This window comes from Colobus angolensis, unplaced genomic scaffold (assembly GCF_000951035.1).
Source record: "Colobus angolensis palliatus isolate OR3802 unplaced genomic scaffold, Cang.pa_1.0 Scaffold121, whole genome shotgun sequence".
Taxonomy (NCBI): domain Eukaryota; kingdom Metazoa; phylum Chordata; class Mammalia; order Primates; family Cercopithecidae; genus Colobus; species Colobus angolensis.
Window position 1 is genome coordinate 780,544 of NW_012113253.1, and position 25,813 is coordinate 806,356.

Sequence of the window (25,813 nt, forward strand, 5' to 3'; positions counted from 1 at the left end):
AAAAAAAAAAAGCATGAGTTGCAATCCTAATCTCTGATAAAACAGACATTAAACCAATAAAGATCAAAAGAGACAAAGAAGGGCATTACATAATGGTAAAGGGATCAACACAGCAAGAAGAGCTAACTATCCTAAATATATATGCATGCAATACAGGAGCACCCAGATTCCATAAAGCAAGTTTCAGAGACCTACAAAGAGACTTAGACTCCCACGCAATAATAATGGGAGACTTTAACACCCCACTGTCAATATTAGACAGATCAACGAGAGAAAATTAGCAAGGATGTTCAGGACTTGAACTCAGCTCTGGACCAAGCAGACCTAATCTACAGAACTCTCCACCCCAAATCAACAGAATATACATTCTTCTCAGCACCTCATTTCACTTATTCTAAAAGTGACCACAGAATTGGAAGTAAAACACTCCTCAGCAAATGCAAAAGAATGGAAAGCACAGTGCAATCAAATTAGAACTCAGGATTAAGAAAATCACTCAAAACTGCACAACTACATGGAAACTGAACAACCTGCTCCTGAATGACTATTGGGTAAATAACGAAATGAAGGCAGAAATAAAGATGTTCTTGAAACCAATGAGAATGAAGACACAATGTACCAGCATCTCTGGGACACATTTAAAGCAGTGTGTAGCAGGAAATTTATATCACTAATTGCCCATAAGAGAAAGCAGGAAACATCTAAAATAGACACCCTAACATCAAAATTAAAAGAACTAGAGAAGCAATAGCAAACAAATTCAAAATCTAGCCGAAGACAAGAAATAACTAAGATCAGGGCAGAACTGAAGGAGATAGAGACACAAAAAAAACCCTTCAAAAAATCAATGAATCCAGGAGCTGAGTTTTTGAAATGATCAACAAAATAGGTAGACCACTAGTCAGACTAATAAAGAAGATGACAGAGAAGAATCAAATAGATGCAATAAAAAATGATATAGGGGATATCACCACTGATACCACAGAAATACAAACTATCATCAGAGAATACTATAAACACCTCTATGCAAATAAACTAGAAAACCTAGAAGAAATGGATAAATTCCTGGAAACATACACCCTTCCAAGTCTAAACCAGGAAGAAGTCCAATCCCTGAATAAACCAATAGCAAGTTCTGAAATTGAGACAGTAATTAATAGCCTATCAACCCAAAAAAGTCCAGGACCAGACGGATTCACAGCCAAATTCTAAACAGGAGCTGGTACCATTCCTTCTGAAACTATTCAAACAATAGAAAAAGAGGGAATCCTCTCTAACTCATTTTATGAGGCCAGCATCATCCTGATATCAAAACCTAGCAAAGACACAACAAAAAAGAAAATTTCAGGCCAATATCCCTGATGACCATTGATGCCAAAATCCTTAATAAAATACTGGCAAACCAAATCCAACAGTGCATCAAAAAGCTTATCCACCACGATCAAATCAGCTTCATCCCTGGGATGCAAGGCTGGTTCAGCATATGCAAATCAATAAATGTAATTCATCACATAAACAGAACCAATGACAAAAACCACATGATTATCTCCATAGATGCAGAAAAGGCCTTCAACAAAATTCAACAGCCCTTCACGCTAAAAACTCTCAATAAACTAGGTATCAAGGGAATGTATGTGAAAATACTAAGAGCTATTTATGACACACGCACAGACAATATCATACTGAATGGGCAAAAACAGGAAGCATTCCCCTTGAAAACTGGCACTAAACAAGGATGCCGTCTCTCACCACTCCTATTCAACATAGTATTAGGAGTTGTGGCCAGGGCAATCAGGCAAGAGAAGAAACTAAAGGGTATTCAAATAGGAAGAGAGGAAGTTAAATTGTCTCTGTTTGCAGATGATATGATTGTATATTTAGAAAACCCCATCTTCTCAGCCACAAATCTCCTTAACCTGATAAGCAACCTCAGGAAAGTCTCAGGATACAAAATCAATGTGCAAAAATCACAAGATTCCTATATACCAATAACAGACCAACAGAGAGCCAAATTATGAGTGCACTCCCATTCACAATTGCTACTAAGAGAATAAATTAACTAGGAATCCAACTTACAAGGGATGTGAAGGACTTCTTCAAGGAGAACTACAAACCACTGCTTAAGGATATAAGGGAGGACACAAACAAATGGAAAAACATTCCATGCTCATGGATAGGAAGAATCCATATTGTGAAAATGGCCTTAATGCCCAAAGTAATTTATAGATTCAATGCTATCCCCATCAAGCTACCAGTGACTTTCTTCACAGAATTGGAAAAAAAACTACTTTAAACTTCATATGAAACCATAAAATAGCCCACATAGCCAAGACAATCTTGGGCAAGAAGAACAAAGCTGCAGGCATCATGCTACCTGACTTCAAATCACACTACAAGGCTACAGTGACCAAAACAGCATGGTACTGGTACCAAAACAGATATATAGACCAATGGAACAGAACAGAGGCCTCAGAAATAACACAATACATCTACAACCATCTGATCTTTGACAAACCTGACACAAACAAGCAATGGGGAAAAGATTCTCTATTTAATAAATGGTGTTGGGAAAACTGGCTATCCATATTCAGAAAATTGGAACTGGACCCCTTCCTTATACCTTATACAAAAATCAACTCAAGATGAATCAAAGACTTAAACATAATACCTAGGATCATAAAATCCCTAGAAGAAAATCTGGGCAGTAACATTCAGGACATAGGCATGGGCAGAGACTTCAGGTCTAAAACACCAAAAGCAATGGCAACAAAAGCCAAAATTGACAAATGGGACCTAATTGAACTAAAGAGCTTCTGCACAGCAAAAGAAAGTATCACCAGAGTGAACAGGCAACCTACAGAATGGGAGGAAATTTTTGCAATCTATCCACCTGACAAAGGGCTAATACCCAGAATCTACAAGGAACTTGAACAAATTTACAAGAAAAAAACAACCCCATCAAAAAGTGGGCAAAGGGTATGAACAGACACTTCTCAAAAGAAGACATTTATGTAGCCAACAGACATGAAAAAAATGCTAATCATCACTGGTCATTAGAGAAATGCAAATCAAAACCACAATGACATACCATCTCATGCCAGTTAGAATGGCGATCATTAAAAAGTCAGGAAACAACAGATGCTGGAGAGGATGTGGAGAAATAGGAACGCTTTTACACTGTTGGTGGGAGTGTAAATTAGTTCAACCATTGTGGAAGACAGCGTGGTGATTCCTCAAGGATCTAGAACTGTAAATACCATTTGACCCAGCGATTGCATTACTGGGTATATTATAAATCATTCTACTATAAAGACATATGGATATATATGTTTATTGAAGGGCTATTCACAATAGCAAAGACTTGGAACCAACCCAAATGTCCATCAATGATAGACTGGATTAAGAAAATGTGGCACATATACACCGTGGAATACTATGCAGCCATAAAAAGGGATAAGTTCATGTCTTTTGCAGGGACATGGATGAAGTTGGAAACCATCATTCTCAGCAAACTATCACAAGAACAGAAAACCAAACACCACATGTTCTCACTTACAAGTAGGAGTTGAACAATGAGAACACATGGACACAGGGAGGGGAAACCTCACACACCGGGGCCTGTTGGGGGGTGAGAAGCTAGGGGAGGTATAACATTGAGAGAAATACCTAATGTAGGTGACAGGTTGTTGGGTAGAGCAAACCACCACGGCATGTGTATACCTATGTAACAAAGCTGCACATTCTGCACATGTACTCCAAAACTTAAAGTATAATTTAAAAAAAAGAAAAAAAATAAAAATAGATAAAATCATTTCCAAGACCACGTTTTCTGTATCTTTTATTCTAGGAGCTTTACAGTTTCAGGTCTTACATTTAGGTATTTAATCTATATTGAGTTGATTTTTGTACGCGGTGTAAGAGTCCAGCTTCATTTTTTCACAAGTGGACATCCAGTTTTCCCAACACCATTTATTGTGGCCCTTGTTGAAAATTTGTTGATCATATATGCTTGCTTTTATTCTGCATTCTCTATTTTGTTCCATTGCTCTATGTGTCTGTTCTTATGCTAGTATCATACCGTTTTGAACTACTGTACCTTTTTAATATAATTTCAAATTAGGAAGTGTAATGGCTCCAAATTTGTTTTGTTCCAAGACTTTTTTTTTGCCTATTTTGTGTCTTTTGTGGTTCTATAAATTTTAGAATCATTTGTCTGTTTTGTGAGAAATGTCATTGCAATTTTGATAGGGATTGTGTCAAATCTGCATATTATTTTGAGTAGTATGAGCATTTTAACAATATTAAGTCTTCCACAAAATGGGATATCTTGACATTTATTTGTGTCTTTCTCAATTTCTTTCATCAGTATTACATAGTTTTATTATACAGATCTCTCACTTTTTTGGGTAAATTTATTCCTAGGTACTTTATTCTTTTTGATACTATAAAAAAATGAGATTATTGTCTTAAAGGACACAAAGTAACACACAAAAAACCCTTCCCTTATTTCTAATTCTAATAAATTATCATTTTATAAAACAGAAAATCTACAGCAGAGGAAATTATCAATAGACAAAGATAATGGATGTAAAGAAGAGGAGGAAGAACTTTAGCATAGTAATCGGTATACAGGAGAGTCCAGGGCAGGTGCAAATAGGCCATGATAGGAAAACTGTACACTTACAGGCACTGGGATCCTCCTGGTAACTCTAGGTCACCACCTGGGGTCCTTTTCATCTATTTGTGAAACCATGTGATCATAGGCAAGTTCTTAAATACTTCTGTGCCTCCATTTCCTCATCTCTAAAATGGGGCACAAAATACCAATGTTTTGGAGTATTAAATATCTCAGTTCTCATAAGGCACTTAACAATTTGGCCCAAAATTGGCACATGATATATGCTAGCTAGTATCATTATAGAAAGGGGTTTTTGATAGGATCAAATATTGTAGGAAGTCAAGAAAAATAATCAGAAAACACCCTCAGACAATTATTTTGAGGTTAAACAAATGAGATTTCACATGCTAAAAGCAGAGAGATAGCTTTTCTTTTAAATTAGGGGAAAATAAGTTATTGTTTTGTGGAATAAATGAAAATATATACTCATTTTGGTGCTTGGCAAATTGATCAACAAATGCTATATATGATAATGTTAGTAGTAATGGCAGATTAAATTTTATATAGCTAAAGCTTAAAACAAATTACTGAGGATTTGGGCTTGAAAAAACAAGTAAAATTCTTGTTAAAAAAGAAAGCCAAGTCTTTCTTTTAGGCAAATTTCCCTTTTGATGTGAATTAAGGGAAAATATTTATCACTCACTGAGAAGTTTGCAGAGAAATGTTCAGATTTAAATTATTTTATCAAAGTAGAAAATTATTTAAATGAGTTCACTATGGGATATAAATATCAAAGAATGTGTAGAAAATGACAAAATGTTGTCATAGGCAGGGGAGAAGTGAAAAAACACTCAGGAGTAAGGAATAACAGAGCACTAATAAAGAATGGAAAATAAGATGAAGGAGAAGTTTGGGAAAGAAAATAAGAGACTTCTACAGAACTAAATCATCACAAATGTCCTAAATTTAGTGCAAAAGCTCAGTGAAACTGCCTGAGCTTCACAGGAACTACCTGTGTTGGTCTCAGGGAAATAGTGGAGGATTAGAAAGGGACTAACCAACTGCATGAAATGCATGTGACTGGTTAATGTGGCAGCGACAGTGGTATGTGCTCCCTAAACCCCATTTTCCTATCCTCCCTGCTATAGAGCTATATTCAATTTCCATTATATTTAGCAGTTAGGTATGGCAATGACACTGAATTAGGCCCAATGGTATGTAGCAGCTATATTGTGCATCATTTTTAACACTAACCTCTTTGTAAATAGTAAACTTTGCACCATTTTCTTCTTTTTTCTCTTCCCTCATCTGCCAGTTGTATTCCAAGAATCCAGGGGATGATTTGAGGGCTCTAGGGGAAGATGAAGCCATTGCTGGAAAGTACTTGGTCATACGGTTGTGGCGTGGAGCAGCCCTCCTCCTACTGCAACTTTCAACCAACAGTAGTGTGAGCAAGAAATGCTTTCATTGTGCAAAGTCATTCAGATTTCATGAATGTCAGTAAACCTATCCAGATGAGAACTCTCTCTTGATCTTTAGGTTTGGCACAGTGTGGGTAATTGATAATCTTCACCTAAGTTTCTAGTAGAATTATGGGAATGAAACCATTATGACAATACATTCGAGAGACAGTGTCACAAGAGAATACAGAGACACAATTGAGGAGTTTTGCTGTGAAAGCAAAAAAAAAAAGTGTATTTGTACGTATATATAAGTAGAAAATATAAACGTATAATGAGGTGTGTGGTAGGCAGAATAATGCTGCCTCAAAAGTCCACGTCCTAATCTCTACAACCTGTGAATATATTAAGTTACATGGCAAAGGTGAATTAAGGTTGTAGGTAGAATGTAGTTGCCAATTAGCTGACCTTGAAACAAGGAGATTGTTCAGGTGGGCCTAATGTAAATTTACATAAATTCTTAAATAGAGAAGGAGGGAGAAGAATCAGAATCAGAGAGATGATATCGTCACAACAGCTCAACTGGCCACTGCTGGCTTTGAAGATCGAAGCGGGTCAGCATCTGGGAACTATAAAAGGCAATGAAATATGTTCTTCCTTAGAGCCTCCAGAAGGAACACAGCCCTGCCGACATCTTGCTCTTACACCAGTGAGGCCCCTTTGGACTTCTGACCTCGAGAACTGTAAGATAATAGATTTGTGTTGTTTTAAACCACTAAGTTTGTAGTAATTTGATACAGCAGCAGTAGAGATCAAATTCAAAAAGCTCATTGTTTAAAAAAAAACAAAAATGGCACGCCTAAGAATATACTTTATAAAGAATATGTTCATATATGGAAAAAATTACAAAATCTTACTGCACATTATAAAAGAAAATCCATATAATTAGAGAAATGTAATCTGCTTCCAAGTAGGAAGGCCAAATACTGAATGTGTTCAATGTTCTCAAGTTAATGTATAGATTTAATGCAATAGCCCGAATATTCTTCAAGGCCTAATGTATTAGTCAAATATTAAATCCAGCTTGGTGCAGTATTTTTTAAGTGCTTTTGTTTTGAAAAAGTGAAGCTAGAAAGCATTGAAGATTTGGATGTTCCTTGCCTCTGTTTCTCTCATCAAATTAATTTCATTACTTTCCACTACAGTTAGGTTTTTTCATACTCTCTAGGGTGAGGGGGTGGGGGAGGTGGGGTATGATTGCTCTGCAGTACGCAATCGATAAGCTGATTGAACCAGTCTGTGTCACATAACTGCTCCTGAACGTGTTTGTGTGGTAAAAAATGGATATCATAATTGGCCCAGTCTGGGACACATGCCAGTCTTATAGCCAGAGGAAATAGGTATTTTACCATAATAGGGACACAGATAAACAGAATACATACTTAATATAATAACTTTATTTATAGGAATCTACTGTAGGAAAACAGGATGCAGAAAAATGTCTATGCAAATGTTTTTCATCATTGTAGTATTTATAAAAGTTAAGGAAACAAACAATTTTAAAAATCCAACATAAGAGTAAATTAAATTATGGCCTATCCACACGATGAAGTACTTTGCAGTCATTAAAAATATTTTCCATGAGTTTTTAGAACCGATTGATAGAATTCAAAATCCATGGGGAAATGCTCAAAATCCATAAGCTAGCAAAAACAAAATACAAAAGAATGTATAATATGGCCTAATGTTACAAAAAGGTATAAATTTATACAACTTACCAAACTAATATATCTAAGTAATAAACTTTATCTTGAACCTTTTCTCTTTTCAAATAAATAGCCAAAAGTGGCAGATACCTTGAAGTGTATAATTCCATATATAACATTGTCTTTGTAAACTCTATAAATATTCAATTAGTATAGACACATCTCTTGCCATGGTACCCAATGCTTTAATCCAATCATTTTGAAGCTTGACTGTGTATCCCAATCACCTGGAGGGTTGGTTAGACCATAGATTGCTGAGCCTTATCCTCAGAATCGGACTCATTAGGTTTGTGGTGGGAGCTGACAAATTACAACCCTAAGAAGTACCCATGTGATGCTAATGATAATGGTTTGAGGAGCACAGTTAGCTAGAGCTCACGTTCTGTCTGACTAAATAAAATGCCTTCAACACTCTCCTCAGATGCACCTCTGAGCCTTCATCTAGCTTCTCCTTCTCCAGGTACCAACCCCACCACCATGCTTTCTCACCTGCCAAAATCCTCCCTGTTGAAGAATCAGCTGAGGGATCATCTCTCCTAAGAGGTATTTCCTTAACGTCCTAATCTGAATCACGTGATGTTCTCACCTGCTCTGAGTGTCTTGGGTGACTTCTGTCAGCCTCTCTGGAAGTCGACAAGCTATTATATCCCCTACCAGAGCTTTGAATAGATAAATGAACCTATTATTTTTATCGATCTATAATTATGTAAGGTGGTAGTTGTTATTCAATCAAATTGTACAGACCAGTAAACAGATTCACAGAGATTAGTTACATATTAGGGGCCAGACAGACAGTGATTAGCAGGGGCAAGTCTCAACCCCAGTTTTTCTGAATGCAAGTTCTATCTTTTCTATATTAGTCCATTCTGTTCTCCAACCATATATGACATATGCTATGCATATAAAACTTTTTTTCCTACCGCCTACTACTATGAGATAAATCTGATTCAAAACTAATGGAACTGACGACTTGATCTTGGCATCCTTGAAGAGCCACCAGTAGCAGAAAAGTAGAAGGCAAAATAAATGATTCCTATTTAAAAACAAAACAAAAACATTTCTCTGTTCAGCCAAATTGTTTTTCTGTAACAGATTTACTGATATTTTTCATATCTAATACACCTATTTAAAGTATATAATTCAATACTTTTTTTTTTAGTAATTCCATTGTGCAACCATCACCACAATCACTTTTGGAACACTTTCATTACCCTCAAAGAAACTCATATCATTTAACTTTCATTTCCCAACTCCTGCTTCCTCCAGCCTTAGGAAACCACTAATATCTCTCTCTCTGGATTTGCCTGCTGTGGACATTTCATGTAAATGGGATCATGTGGCCTTGTGTGCCTGGCTTCCTTCAGTTAGCACAATGTTTAAGGTTCAGCCATGCTATAGTATGCACCAATAGTTCATTTGGTTTTATTTAATTTAAGATATACTATATTTTAACTTTTGTTCATCAGGTGATGGACTCTTAAGTTGCTTCCACTTTTTGACTACTCTGAACAATGCCTCTATGAACACTTGTATATAAGGTTTTGCGTGGGAATATACTTTCATGTCTCTTTGGGTATATACCTAAGAATGCAATCGCTAGATCATATAGTAATTCTATGTTTAACCTTTTGCAGAACTGCCAGACTGTTTTTCAAAGTGGCTGCACCATTTTTTAAATTATGAACTTAATTGATAAATTTTATTTGTTCTGTGAAAAACAACATTTAAACAAAATATGTACTTTTCATTCAGTTATTCATTGTCAGGCCAATACAACTGACAGTCTCCTGGGTCTCTCTGAGGGAGGATCTCTGAAGAATCCTCACCCTCCTCACTTGTTCATGCCATTTCATCTGGTCCATCTGACCTGTGGCAAATTTATCATTTCACTCATTACCTACCTCCTAGTCTGACCATTTCTAGAATCCTGGAATAAGGCCTAATTGATTGAGCAGGTGACCTGTGGTTTCATGTAAGAAACTGAAGAAAAAGTTGGTGAAAACATGTGAGTTTACTCAACCAGCAGACAAGAATTGGCCCTGATTGTTTTCACTAGTAATCAGTTTTAACCTCTTGATGATATATTTCTGCTGAACTCATGGAAAGTATCATGCCATTGAAGTACTAATCAAGATATCTGTTTCCCATTTCAAAAATATTTATCTGTAATCTCTTATAGGTTGTTCTTTTATTCACGTTTCAATTAGGCTTTTCCATAATCAGAGTTAGGTCTCCTCTTAAAAAAAAAAAATCAAATTTACAAAATGCTTCAAATTAGAAAAGAGTTGTAAAGGAGGGCAGCCTATAAGCCTACTCCATTAAGATTAAGTTTACAGTAATTCCGAAAATGAATTAGCCATTGAAATTGTGATTTTTTTAATTAATGAGGAGTTGTCAATACTCTGTGGGATTTTAGTATTTCTCCAACAAAATAAGAATCCTATGTTTCAGAGCACAGGCTTCGGAGTCTGTAGCATCCAAGCTGAGTGACCTTAGGCATGTAAATAAATCTCTCTAGTTTCTCATTGGTAAAATTGGGCGTGGTGGCACAGGCCTGACAATCCCAGCTACTCGGGAAGCTAAGGCAGTAGAATCACTTGAACCTGGCAGATGCAGGTTGCAGTAAGCCAAGATTGCACCACTGCACTCCAGCCTGGGCAACAGAGCAAGACTCCATCTCAGTCAATCAATCAATAAAAGCTATGATAGAGATATCATCAAATTGAGAAGTCATTCGTATAAGACTAGGAATGTCAGTGTGGAGAAGAGGTGTTCCTACAGAATGACATTTCAAAAAGTCTATAAAAGGTATAGTAGATATTTACCCAAAATAAAATTTAACCTTGTGCTAGCAGTTCAAAATGACTTTCTGAAATGTTGACAGCAGTATTTAGACTCCTTCCCACACCTCTGGAAGGGATACATGTACCCCCAAATTGAGACCCATTATCTTAATAAATGTGAAACTACTTAACCTGCCCTGTAAATCCCTTACGCTGTGTCCCTTCCTGCCTCTGGCCTAATTATCCACCTCACCATGTTAAAGAAAACCAGAAAGGTTAAAGCAGTAAAGGTAGATTTTACTTAGGAACTGTTGAAACAGGGAAAAAGAGACCTTAGTATAGAACTGGGATCAATTCTGAATACAACAAGGACAAATAAGAATTTATAGCCAAGAAGCAGGTTTTTATGTTGTTTGTTTGGAAGGAATGTGGAATTACTAATAGGAGACATTAAGGGCAGGAGAAGTTCTTGCTAAACTGACCTAACAGGATTCTTGCTGAAGGAAGGTCAGGGTGATCAGCTATCATCTCAGGAATGGTGGGGGAATGAGGAATTTGGTCAGATATCAAGGATGAGGGATTCTCCCTAAACTGACTTGGCAGAAATCTTTCTAAAACTAGGGTATAAAGTCCTGAGTACAAGGGCCAAGTACAAGCCTATTAAGAAAAGGTCTATTAAGTCTATTAATAGACCTAGATCAAGCCTATTAAGACTCCTATTATAGGAGTCTGGCTAAAGTTTGGTCAAGGAGAGAGTCTTTGCCAACTCCTTTTTACATGCTGTACTCCAACCATTTTTGCTGTTCCTCCAAATATTTCACACTTACATCCTTTCTTTATCCTGTTCCCGAAGCTCAGAATCTTCTTGTCTCCTTTTATACCTGTCAAGACATGGGTCAAATGTCATGTTCTCTGTAGGAACACCTCTTCTCCACACTGACATTCCTAGTCTTATATGAATGACTTCTCAATAATTTGATGATATCTCTATCATAGCATTAATTGATTGATTGATTGATTGAGATGGAGTCTTGCTCTGTTGCCCAGGCTGCAGTGCAACAGTGGTGCAATCTTGGCTTACTGCAACCTGCATCTTCCAGGTTCAAATGATTCTCCTGCCTCAGCCTCCTGAGTAGCTGGGATTATCAGGCCTGCGCCACCACACCCAGTTAAGTTTTGTTTTTGTTGTTGTTGTTGTTGTTTCAGTAGAGAGGGGGTTTTGCCATGTTGGCCGCTCTGGTCTCGAACTCCTGACCTCAAGTTATCTGCCCGTCTCAGCCTCCCAAAGTGGGATTACAGGCATGAGCTCCTGGCCTATCATACCTTTTATCACATTCTATTAGAATTACTGTTTTGTCTCACTTAAGAGATAGTAAGGTACTAAAGTTCAGATCCCCTCATTATTTTCTTCTTTGGCCTTGCACTTAGAGATCCATAATAAATATATGATTAATAAATTAAACAACTAACTCTTGGGCGGATGGTGAAGGTACACAGGCAATTAGAGAGTACCTTGGTGATAAAGTGGTCTATTGGTTCTCAAGCATTTTGGGGTCTAGAACTCCTCTGAACATCATATACAAGTTCAGAACCCACTCCCCAAAAGGATGTTTACATGAATAGCCACATACAATTTCTTACAATGTTAGGTCAGTGGACTTGGTCTCAGCTTATAACTTCTGTCTTCAGAGAGAAGGATGTTCTGTTCTTCTGATTATAGGGTGGATCCCACTTACATGAAGGTCTTAAGACCTATTTCAGGGGAAGGACAGAAAATTCTAAGTTTTATGGACCACTTAAGGGAAGAAGGATGGAAGGTGGTCAGACTTTCCTGCTTCTGCAGTTTTCTCAACTTCCTTCTACTTAAAATATTCAGTATACCAAAGTGTTGTATTGGGGTAGTGTGTTCTGAATCCATCAGGGGAAAAGGATAAAGAAATACGAAGTGAAGGGACACATTTAGACTAATATTTGTTGTCTTAATCAAACTAAAAGTAATGTAATTATTGCTTGAAATAACACAAATGTAAAAGACATACTACATCGAGTACAGAGCTAGAGGAAAAGGAAAGAGTTGGTGGGAGGGAAAGGCCATATCTCCACCAATATTGTTTTTATTGTTTTCTGTTGCTATATTTAAAGAGAAAATAAGCAGTGGAATAGGATATCATTTTTCTTTCCACTGTGGTTAATGGGCACAAATTACAAGACAAAATGTGCCTTTGTAATTAGTGACTGAGTATGTCATTGCAACAAAGGAAGGCAATATCCTGGGTTGGTTGAATTTCAATTGTGATGAATTATGTAAATGAAAATACCTGAAGAATTAACTAAATCAAATTATTTTTAGAAAAATGGATGAGAGAACACACATGACTGTAGCAATATACAAGTATACTAGCAAAAATAATTCTTCTAATGTTCTTGAGATGTTCCCATGAAATTATGGATGTTTCTATTTGAATCTAATTTAATTATCGAGTTCTTTTAGAAATCTATTATAATGGGATTTTAGAAACTTATGGAATCTAGGTGATATTTGTACATCCTTTGAAATGTTACTGCATTAATCATTTTAAACAAAATTGTTGCCCACAGATAGTTCAAATATGTGGAGATGCCATCAAGGAAACTATCTTTGTGCTAGATATTGATAAACAGTTTTGTAACTGCCACTATTTACATTGTAAAACTGCCTCTTCAGACAGCTTCTCTAAAATGACTTCTTTCCATGTTAACTTTCATAAAGTTTAAATAGATTTAAAGAAAAGCTGTTTTCTATTTAATAACATTTTGATAAACGTCCCACTATTTTATCTCAGTTCTATAAAAAGGAATAAATAAACTAAAAATACATCAATGCCTATTATTGCTTGAATATAATACCTCATTGATTTATTATTTATGGGAGAAAAATACTAAAAAGATGGAAAAGCATAAATTAGGTGTAGAAGACAGACAGGCTGAGACGCAGATAGGGAGAGGAGTTTGTCCCTTCAGCTACTATTGTTAATAGGAAGAATGTGTAATTAATTATCCAAGTTGAGATGCTGCAGAGAGTCAAAGTGGCCATTGTGCTGGGGCAATAGGTATAAAATTAGGCCTTTCTCAGGAGAACTGGGACATATCAATTGGGTTATATGCTCACCCTAATTAAGCATCTGTTAACTTGCCAAACATAGGAACACTTTATCAAGAGTCCCACAGTCTAACAGGTGAAAGAGTAAATCGGTCCTGCAAAACAGACTACAGGAAGGCACTATCTTCCCAACCAGCTGTGCTCCACAACACCTTTCTCACTCCCTGTTAATGTAGGTTTCCTACATTTAACTAGAAACACAAGAACGCTCTTGCTGTCAGAATTGTGCATGCCACAGAATGCTTGAGCCTGTTCTGAGTGTTAGGTCACTCTCTGAGGACTTATGAGATAAACAGCACTGATCTTGAATCTCTACATTGACACTTTCAAGTAGATAACAATTTTCTCATTGTTCATAATATGCTGGGCACTGTCCTATATATTGGCTTCCACACATATATTGACCCACACAATCTTTAAAGCCACTCTGTAACATTGATTCTATTGTTACCCCAATTTACAGATGACAAAATATCTGTAATATTTTATACCTCAGAGAGGGTAATTAACTTATTCCAGGGCACAATCATAAGCATGCAAACCAGGATTCAAATCCAAAAATGTGGCTCCAAACCTGTTATCAATAATCAGTACACTTTACTGGATTTAACAGAATACCAGGTTCAACTTGGAACTGATATCTATGAATTAAAAATCCTTAACAGTTCAACTGTAATATAAGTAGGTTTAGTGTTATTAATCTGCTTGTATAGCTATATGTGCTTCCCTTATAATTGATTATCTTTCCCCAAATATGTGTGCTTAAAAATAAAGGAGTCTAAAATTGCTTGGAAGATACATTATCTTTTCACAAGATAAATATATACTAATGTTATTGAAGAAAGGCAGGAGTCCATGTTTTAAGAGTCAGAGAAAAAAATTGCTATTTAAGCTCCAAAACCCACAGGAAACCACAATCCCTTATCCAACAGTGTAATCAGTTGAATTGTCCAAGTATCCATCATTCCAAATATACCTCCTCAAAGGCCAAATGAAGATGATTGGTTCAATCAAAATATTCAGTCAGAAAAGCTTTTTATTTTTTTTAACATGCTGATCACATAAAGATGACTGGCTTGTACCTATACTGTACATTAGTTTAATTTACATTTCAATTTCTGAACTCTCGAAATAGCTTCAATTATTAGAACAGTTTTAGATATCAGAAGGACATGAATAGGATTCTCATGGCCTACCATCTGCATGAAGTAGGATTGTATTCTATCAGGTTATTCCAAGTACTCTGCATAATTGGGTTTATTATAAATGTTTGCTAACAGAATTGGAGTCCTCTTGCTTTTGACCTAAATAACTGAAAAACATTCTAAATTGCATTTGTTCACATTACTTCTTTTGTACATACAGATAAAGACTTTAAGGTGTCTCTACTAGTCCTTAATGGGGCAGTATGAAACAGTAAACTTAGAATGAACTGGGTTCCGTTGCTGTCTCCTCCTGTAATTTAGTCATTATTGAATGTATTAGTCTGTTTTCACACCGGTATGAAGAACTGACTGAGGCTGGGTAACTTATAAAGAAAAGAAGCTTAATTGACTCATACTTCTGCATGGCTGGGGAGGCCTCAGGAAACTTTTAATCACAACAGAAGGTGAAGAAGCAGCAGGTACCTCCACAAGACAGCAGGAAAGAGAGCAAGCAATGGGGAAACTGCCAAACACTTAAACCATCAGATCTTGTGAGAATTCACTATCATGAGAGCAGCATTGGGGAAACTATAGAACTGAAAATAACCAGCCTGAATATTACAAAGATGATGTTGCTTCCCCCATTGATCCAGTCACCTCCTACCAAGTCCCTCCCTCTACTTGTGAGGATTACAGTTTGAGATGAGATTTGGATGGGGACACAGCCAAACCATATCATTGAGGAAAAACACTTGACAGTTTATGCCCTCGTTTTGCAAACTATAAAATGAGATGATTCCCACCTATTCAATTTTAAATATTGGTTCAAAATTAAAATGGCACAATATATACAAATATACTTTGTAAATTATAAAACTCTATAAGTTTCATATTATGAAATATGGGTTGCTGGACAATATGAACAGATCCCAAGGTATAATCTGAAAGTTCAGAGCTTTTTGTCTGATACTTTTTTTTCTTACTGCATTTGACTTCTTGATACAGTAGTCTACAACCCATATTCCTATTTTGTGAAGGTAATATCTTTTGTAATGTTTTTTACTCCCTTCAATATGGGTTCCAGTGAAGAATTACATATTGTACTTAGTTGTCCTATCTCTTTAAGCCTCCTTTTATCTAAAAAAAATTTAACTTTTATCTTTCATGACACTGATATTTTCATAGTATATATCACTTATTTTTATAAAAATGATACTCAGTTTGAATGTGTCTGATAGTGTCCTGTGATTATATTCAGATTGTCTCTCCAGCCTGAATATTACAAAGATGATGTTGCTGCCTTCTTTTGTTGTTATATTCAAAAGCACATGATGTCCAGCGGTTCCTCACTCCTAATATTAAGCTTAAGATGATGTGTTAATGACATACTTAAGGAAAAACCTTGCAACTACAAGAGACTGTGGGGAGACATTATGGACCATGTAAATACTCTGTTCCTCAGACAACCCACTATCCAAAAAGGTTTATTATCTCTTAATTCTTGCCTGAACAGAACTACTATCACATTTGAAAATTCTGATTTTAAAAAGAACTTCCATTACTTTCTACTTAAGTACTCATAAGTATGTATATGTTACTTGAAAATTTTATATATGTTTTAATAGGAAAACATATTTATTGAATATATTCTCTCCCTCTCCCTGTCTCTCCCTCTCCCTGTCTCTCCCTCTCCCTGTCTCTCCCTTTCTCTGAGCTCTCACTGCTCACTATGCTCCCACCAATCTCCCCTCCTGGCTCCCTCCCAGTTCTCTCCCTTCCCCCGCTGCCCTCCCTTCCCCCTCCTTCCTTCCTCCTGCAACTATTCCCCAGACTCTGTGTGGGAACTCCAACCTCACATTTCTCCTTGGCATTTCTTAGCAGAGTCTCTCTGCAGGAGGCCTGCCCTGTGGCAGGCTTCTGCCTGGGCACCAGGATTTTCCTTACATCCTGTAAAATGTAAGTGAAAGTTGTCAAGCCTCCTTCACTCTTAAATTATGTGTGCATCCTGACTTAACACCACATGGATGCCACCAAGGTTTATGGTGGTTTGTGCTCTCCAAAATAGCCCAAGCCATACCTGATGCCCTTTGAGCCACAGCTGGAGCTACAGTAGTGGTGATATGGGGAGCTGTGTCCCAAGGTGGCACTGAACAACTCCCTGAGCCTGGGTCCCAAAATCATTCAGTCCTCCTAGGCCTCTGGGCCTGTCAAGGGAGGAGCTGTCTTGAAGATTTCTGAATTGCCTTCAAGGCTTTTTCCCTATTTTCTTGACTATTAGCACTTGGCTCTCTTTCAGTAGTGCAGATCTCTCTAGCAAGTTGTTGTTGAGCTGCCAACTTGTATTCCTCTCCTGAAAATGCTTTTTCTTCTCTATCACATGGCCAGGTAGCAAATTTCCTGAATTTTATGCTGTACTTCCCTTTTAAATACAGGTTCCAACCGTAAGTCATTTCTTTGCTCCCATATCTTATCTTAGGCTACTAGAAGCAGCCATGTCACTTCTTGAATGTTTTGCTGCTTAGAAATTTATTCTGCCAGATACCCTAAGTTATCACTCTTACATTCAAACTTCCACAGCCCTAGGGCATAAAGGTAGTGCAACCACATTATCTGCTAGGGCATAACAAATAGTGACCTTTGTTCCAATTCCCAGTAAATTCCTCATTTCACTGAGACCTTATCAGCCTGGGCCTTCGCTGTTTATATTTCCATCAGCATTTCGGTCACAGTCACCTCAGTCTCTAAGAAGTTCCAAAATTTCCCTCATCTTCCTGTCATCTTTTGAGTCCTCACAACTCTTCCAACTTCTGCCTTTTATCAAGTTTCAAAGCTGCTCCACATCTTCAGGTATGTTATAGCAATGCCCCACACTCAGTACCAATTTTCTGTGTTAATCTCTTCATGTTGCAATAAAGGAATACCTAAGACTGGGTAATGTATAAAGAAAAGAGGATTATTTTGGCTCATTATTCTGCAGGCTATATAGGAAGCTGGGTGCCAGCATCTGCTTCTGGTGAGGCCTCAGGAAGTTGACAATCATGGCAGAAAGCAAATGGAACATATGTGTCACAAGGCAAGAGAAGGGAGCAAGAGAAGAGGAGGAAGTCCTAGACTCTTTTAAACAATCAGATCTCACATGAACTCAGTAAAAAATCATTTATTACCATGAGGACATCACTAAGACATTCATGAGGGATCTGCCCCTATGACCCAAACACCTCCCACTAGGCTCCTCACCTCCAATATTGGAGGTCACATTTCAACAAGAGATTTGGAGAGGACAAAAAATCCAAACCATATCACAAGGGAACCTGTGGAGGGATTATAGCTCTGAGATCCAGGACCCTAATGACACTAGTGCATGAGTTGCAGCCATCTCTACTGCCATGTTGGTAACAGAATGTATGGTATGGATGATTTTGAAGCAGCCATGGAGCCAATAATGGGAGCACTGGCATTGGAGAAGCTCCATGCTTGGAGCAGGATCTAGCTGTCTGTCGCATGTGAGCTGGTGTCGAGCATGGGCAGGTGCAGCAAGTACTTGGTTACAGTCTTGTGGTGTGAACTAGCTCATTATGGAAATGACTTTGTTGTCTGAGATGTAGGTTGGTGTTTGGCCCAGTACAGTCACAGAACTTGGATCTGGACTATGAGAACTCATGGAGTTGCTGAAGCTTAGAGGTCAAAGCATGCAAGGGGTTGGTAGAAGTGGCAATTGCTTTCCCAAAGCAGCTCAAAAGAGTGACCACTTAATAGGTGGACAAGGAGTGTGGAGCTCTATGGAATTCCCTGGCAGGAATGGCTGCTGGTTATCTCAGTGATAAAATGTGCTGGTATACTCTGGAGAGCAGGCCACTGGAGACCAGTGGTTCCCACTGTTTGGCTGACACTGATAGCTTTCACCTTTCTTCTTTGCTTCTAGAAATCTCCTGCTGTCTCAGATATGCCAATCTCACCAGCAGTCCTTTTTGTGTGGATAGTCTCCTTTTCTTGCTCCACTCTGTTGCTGCAGATTCTTTTATGGGTCAGGGAGCTTTCCCAAGGCTATTTTCATATGTAAATAGCTCTTTTTGTTATGTCAAGACATGAAGGTTGATATCTCCTACTCTAACATCTTGGTGACATCACTCCTTTGGTCATTTTCATATTCTCAGCAACACTGTCTCCCATTTGACAAGAACCAAAAAATCATGGATGGAACTGACTTACACTTCAGTTGTCTATCAATTTGTTTTCAAATTGCCAAATCTGATCACATAGCATTAGCAATGATCAGGTTTGAACACTCTTGGCAGCAAGATGCAAGCAATTTTCTGGAAAAGACTAAAAAAAATTTTTAAGGGCATATATGTTTTTATTCACTTATTGGATATCAGTCAATCAGTAGCACCATATTCCTAGGATAATAGAACAACATTAAAAGCAGATATATTAATAAAACTCTAAATCTCTTTCAACAATGCTTGCTTTATGGCCTGTATCTGAGAGAAATTTACTCCTAAGCATTGAATAAGGAAAAAGATTCCTACTTTCTGTAAAGGTGTGATTCCCCTACTCATATCTAAAGTACAGTCAATCACCCATTTATCTTTTCTAAGGAGGAAAAATATCTATATTACTCATATATTACATTGATAGTATTTCTATCAATGGGAAACAAATAATTCTTTGTTTCCCTTTCCAAAGTGCTGCCCAAAGAAAGTAATACATTTACTGTTGGAAGTCACTGGGAAAGCAAATAAAAATTAAAATCTTGATTGAAACCCAGATGTTGAAAAACCCGTGGCCAAATTCCAGGGCAAAAATCTATAAATTTCAGGGGTACAGATGCCAAAGAAATGTAATGTAAAAACTAGTGTTGACAGGGAACCAGCAGGGCAAGATCATAGGAAGCAAAAAGCATGTAATTAGATATTTGATCTGTGACATGTTATAGTTAAGTCAAAATGATGTGAACCAAGTTATGTCACAGTTTGAAAGGCTTACAATGAAGCCAAAAGTAAAGAACAAAAGGATTACATGGACAAAGGATCCAAAGCAGTAAATAAACCAAGACATGCTCTTGACGCAGACTAACATCTCTACTGGTGAGGGCCTGGGGGTTACCATGTCAAGAACAATCACATGTGAGCATAACCTTTACAAATGTATAGCTATACAAGTACTCTACGTATACATACATACGTATGTTGTATATCCAGGCATTCTCTGTTTCAGTAAATCCGACGCAAGCAGTTTTTCCTCCAGGCTGAAGGATAGCTGTTTCTTTAGGTAACACTGGAATAAGTTATGTGCTTTGTATCTTGATATACTAGGCAGTAACATGCTTTCAATGTAAGAGACTCCTGGGATCAAACAAGGGAGGATAACAAACTTACTCCACCCACCTCCACTCATAGGCATTGAGTCATCCCCCGGGAAGGAGGACAGCTTTTCCCACATTGTCTTTTTCCCTACTCTCTCCTTTCACTCTTTTACATTTGAGTAAGTTACATATTGGTAATTGGATTCTCTTGTTTATTCCTAAAGTCTTGGTTTTGAAGTTCTAGCTCTGGGTAGACATGGCCTCTGTAAACATCCTACCTGGCTTGACAATTTTGGGTTTGATCCAATATCATTTAAATCCAGCCTCCTTTCTCCTAACACCAAGCATCTGTTCTCCATCTCTAGAGGTTAAAACAACAGGAGCTGCTTTCTTCTCCAAACATACTGAGGTTTTGACAGTATAACTTTTTTTTTCAGAGCTACACCTGACTTAATAAAACAACTGTCTATTTGGAGACAGTAGAGTTGAAAGAATACTTGGCTTCTAACTTCCCATGGACATTGAGTCACTGTTTCAAACTACAAACCCATTGTTGAGAGTAACTATTTTAAAAACAAAACTGTTATATGCACTTGTGAGCTCAGTTTCAGATACTTTCTCTAAAAGTAAACTTTTACGTTATTTTATAGGAAATACAGCCAATACAAGTAGGTATGGACATAGGATGCATCATTTGCTCGTAAAACAAAATACATATGATCAATTTTATCCCACCTTATATTTCCCTTCACTTTCATTTGTAATGTCTTCATTTATTGTGTCTCTCATTTGTAGTACTGACTCTGTAATAGTAGTAAATACCAATTTTTTAAGAAAATAAAAATGGAAGTAACTTAAAAATGGAAATATTATAGTTTCTTTTTTTTTTATTATTATACTTTAAGTTCTAGGGTACATGTGCATAACGTGCAGGTTTGTTACATATGTATACTTGTGCCATGTTGGTGTGCTGCACCCATCAACTCGTCAGCACCCATCAATTCATCATTTATATCAGGTATAACTCCCCAATGCAATCCCTCCCCCCTCCCCTCCTCCCCATGATAAGCCCCAGTGTGTGATGTTCCCCTTCCCGAGTCCAAGTGATCTCATTGTTCAGTTCCCACCTATGAGTGAGAACATGCGGTGTTTGGTTTTCTCTTCTTGTGATAGTTTGCTAAGAATGATGGTTTCCAGCTGCATCCATGTCCCTACAAAGGACGCAAACTCATCCTTTTTTATGGCTGCATATATAGTTTCTTTTCTATAATCTAGTAAAGGCTCTGCTGCTGTTTTATCTGGAGGAATTTATTCAGCTCAAACACCAGTGTTTTACAAGATCACAGTTTGAGAACTATCATGAAACTATCTGATACTACGATAATAACCTATTCTTGTTCCATATCTCCGTGATTTGGATGCAACTGGTTCCTACAGACAGTCTCTTCTCTACACGGATTGCAAAGAGCCTAAACTAAACAAAGAGCAATTTTGAGACCCCAGTGTAGTTCATATTTTATTGAAAGTAAAACTCTAATCTATGGCCTCTTGTGGATACAGGGCCCCAGGGAAATAGGTTTTGTTTGTGTGTTTTTTTGTTTGTATTGGTTTTTAGTGAAGGACAGTCACAACTATGAAGGAAATAGGATTTTAAAAGAATTTCTATCCTGAGGAGATATCTCTCAGCAGCTCTTAGTCCAAACAATAGTATACTTCCTCCCAAAATGTATTCAAAAAAGTATTTCAGGCCTGGTGCAGTGGCTTACACCTGTAACCCCAGCACTTTGGGAGGCCAAGGCAGGTGGATCACCTGAGGTCAGGAGTTTGAGACCAGCCTGGCCAATATGCCGAAACCTCGTTTCTACTAAAAATACAAAATTAACTAAGCATGGTGGCACATGCCTGTAATCCCAGCTACTAAGGAGGCTGAGGCAGGAGAATCATTTGAGCCCGGGAGGTGGAGATTGCAGTGAGCCAAGATCGTGCCACTGCACTCCAGCCTGGGTGAAAAAGCAAGACTCCATCTCAAAAAAAAAAAGAAAAAAATCAGTCATTCTTGTTACTTGAGAGCATCTGGAAGGAGGAGTACAAGAGAACTGTCCATTGTGCAACTCCCTTTTGCATTGATTTGAGCAATAGTAGATAAAAAGAGAAGTGGCAGTAGAATTACAAGTGACAGGACCCATGACGTTCAGACAGAAAGCATCTTTCCTTTACAGGCTGAGATTTGAACAACTGCAGGAAAGCATCTTCTGTTCTCAACAATGAGCCCTAGATACATAATACAGAAGCAAACTATGTGAGTTAGAGGCAGAAACAGAACTAAGATAAAGACTTAAACAGACCAAGATTCAAATACATTATTCTAAACATACCCAGGTAGGGACTTCCCCAGGAACAAGAAAATGGGTGATAAATAGCTTTCTACTCCAGAACCTGTTCAGATAATTGGGTAGCAGTTGCTGGAGTACGGTTAGGAAATTTCACCTGATTTCATTCTATGTAAGTTCCATGTTTGAGCCCAATGGCTGTCCATAGGTGGAAGAGACTTAAAAGGTAACACTTGTGTCCAGGCGTGGTGGCTCAGGCCTGTAATCACAGCACTTGGGGAGGCCGAGGCTGGCGAATCACAAGGTCAGGAGATCGAGACCATCCTGGCTAACACATTGAAACCCCATCTCTACTAAAAATACACACACAAAAAAAAGCTGGGCGTGGTGGTGGGCACCTGTAGTCCCAGCTACTTGGGAGGCTGGGGCAGAAGACTGGTGTGAACTGGGGAGGCGGAACTTGCAGTGAGCTGAGATGGCGCCACTGCACTCCAGCCTGGGCGACAGAGCAAGACTCTGTCTCCAAAAAAAAAAAAAAGTAACATTTGTGCTATAGGTTTATAACCCAAGCCTAGAAAAGTACTGCACACAGCCTGCAAGCAATTATGTATTTAGGCCTCTGTTGACTATAAATAGAATATGTTAAAGAATGGATTTTATATATCAAACAATTCTTTTGTTGATGTTATAAAGTATCAAGTAGAAAACCTTGTTCAGACCTCATTTAGGAAGGGCATGTGAATGACAAGGCCCCACATGAAACTGCAGTTACCAACCTGGGTCACTGACAGATTTACAGAAATGACTCCATCACAGGGAAACATGCCTATTGAAACAAGTCAGTAAGTGGTCTCCTTTTGAAATGTGTCTGAAAAGAGCCCAAATGTTTAAAAGGCAGCATGTAGCAAGAAAATACACATAACTGTGTCTTTAAGACATACATTTAATGTTTCTGAAGTCAGTAATATTATGACATTGATGTAGTGATAGGTTTTTGCTGAACCACTGAATTGGTAATTAAACTGACCTGTTACAAATTATGATACCTTAAAACTGGGAATATGACAGTAGTTTCATCATGCTATCAAAATATTAAGTCCAGCATTTATCCTGGTATCTTTAAACAGGAAGCTGATTAAGCTAAACTTAGGTGATCTGTATAAGCCTGTGATTCAGAAAGTGATTGAGGTGCTGTGGTGGAGAAAATCCAGATGACCTGGATCTCATTTCTGGCTCCATGCTACATGAACTTAAGAATCTAGTCTTATTGATAGTAAGCTTTGATTAGATTATATCTGTGAGCTCTGCCAAATCTAATCTTGGTTTTTATTAGTAAGCTTCAATATATCCATAATACAAGAAGAATTGATATTTATAACAAATCATTTATAATTCAAAATATAAATGTATAAATTATGAAGGATTAAACTCAGTATAATCTTAATGCTAGGTATATATTTTCACCTTTAAATTGCCCATCTACTTATAGAGAATGAGCTTCTTCTTAAATAGAATCTGCTATTAACTAATTAACTCTTTATTCAATCTGGTTAAATAAGGTAAAATTTATTTTTTAGATATAAATTTGATACAAGCATGGACTACTACATAAAACAGGTGATATTTAAATTATCTCTAAGTAAAAATAAAGTAGGCATATAGCAGCATCATAGATTAATCACTAAGTTATATTTAAGCCACTTTTCATTCAAATTAAGAATATGTTCAAGAAGAAACAGATATCAACATTAGAATATATTCATTATACATAAGAAAACACAAAGGACTATCGCTAGAGCATTTAGCAAATTTAATCCCCAAATCTGAAATTTATAGATCTATCTCAATATGCTTATCAGGGACTGTAGTAATAGCTTGGTTTTTAATCCCTAAATTACATCAAACCTATAAGCATCACTTAGCAGAAGAACATCACTAACATAGAATTGAAGCTCATATTGTTATTTGGAGGGGCTTAGATTTAGTAACTTTTTGTAAAAGCTCCAGGAAGACTAAAATAGAAATATTGGCATGGGATATACCACTTATTTGCCTGCTTTAAAAAGAGATGTTTGTGACAAAGTTTATTGACATGGAAAAGAACATTAATGATACCAAATTCTCAGTTAGAAATCTTGAAAAATTCATTTCTCTGAATTAAATACCATTTGCACGTTGTCTCTCACCAATGACCATTTCAAATCATGTTTTAGCAACACTGGTGCATCACACTCCATAATATGTTTTCATTCCAAGCACAAACAGTTGTACTTGGAAAATATTAGTAATGTCCCAAAACTCCTTTTAAAGAGACATTGCAAAATTATGAGACAGTCCAACAAGGAGATTCTTAAAAGAAATGTGAATAATATTATATTTACAAAAAGTTTAATATAGAGAAAACATGACAATCTCATGTCAATGAAAATTTGTAGTACAAAGCTGTATGTATAGAATAATGTTCACCATATATAACATCTATAAATAAAGTATTACAATGAAAAAATTTTAAATTATTCAAATCAGCTCTGGGCATGACCTTGATTATATTCCTTCTTTTAGTATTTTTAATAGCTTAATTAGCAAGTGAAAATTGTATGTATTCATGGTGTACAGCATGATTTCTTAATTTATGTATACATTGTAGAATGGCTAAATCAAGTAACTTAGGCCATTCATTACATCACATATTTATTTTAGGATAAGAACATTTAGAATATGGTATCTGAGCAATGTTCCAATCTACAGTATACCGTATAAACTGTAGTCATCATGATAACAGATCTGTTGAATTTATTTCTCCTAACTGAAATGTTGTATATTTGGCCAAAATCTTTCCAATCTTCCCATTCTCCAACCTCTGGTTAACACCATTTATTCTGTTTTTATGAGTTCAACATTTTATGATTCATATATAAGTGATATCATATGGTTTTTGTCTTTCTATGCCTGGCTTATTTCACTTAATATAATGTTTTCCAGGTTCACCCATGTTGTCATAATGACAGGATTTCATTCTTTTTTATGGCTGAATAGTATTTCATTGTGTATATATACCACATTTTTAAAAATCATTCATCTGTTGATGAACACTTAGGTTGATTCCATATCTTGCCTATTGTGAATAATGCTGCAATGAACACACCTGTGATTTTGGAGTCATCCAAAAAAAAAATAAAAAATAAAAATCATTGCCCAGAAAAATGTCAAAGTTGTTCCCCTATGGTTTCTTCTACTAGTTTTACAATTTCATATCTTACATTTAGATCTTTAATCCATTTTGAGTTTTTTTTTTTTCAGTTATCTAATGTTTTATTTATTTTTTTT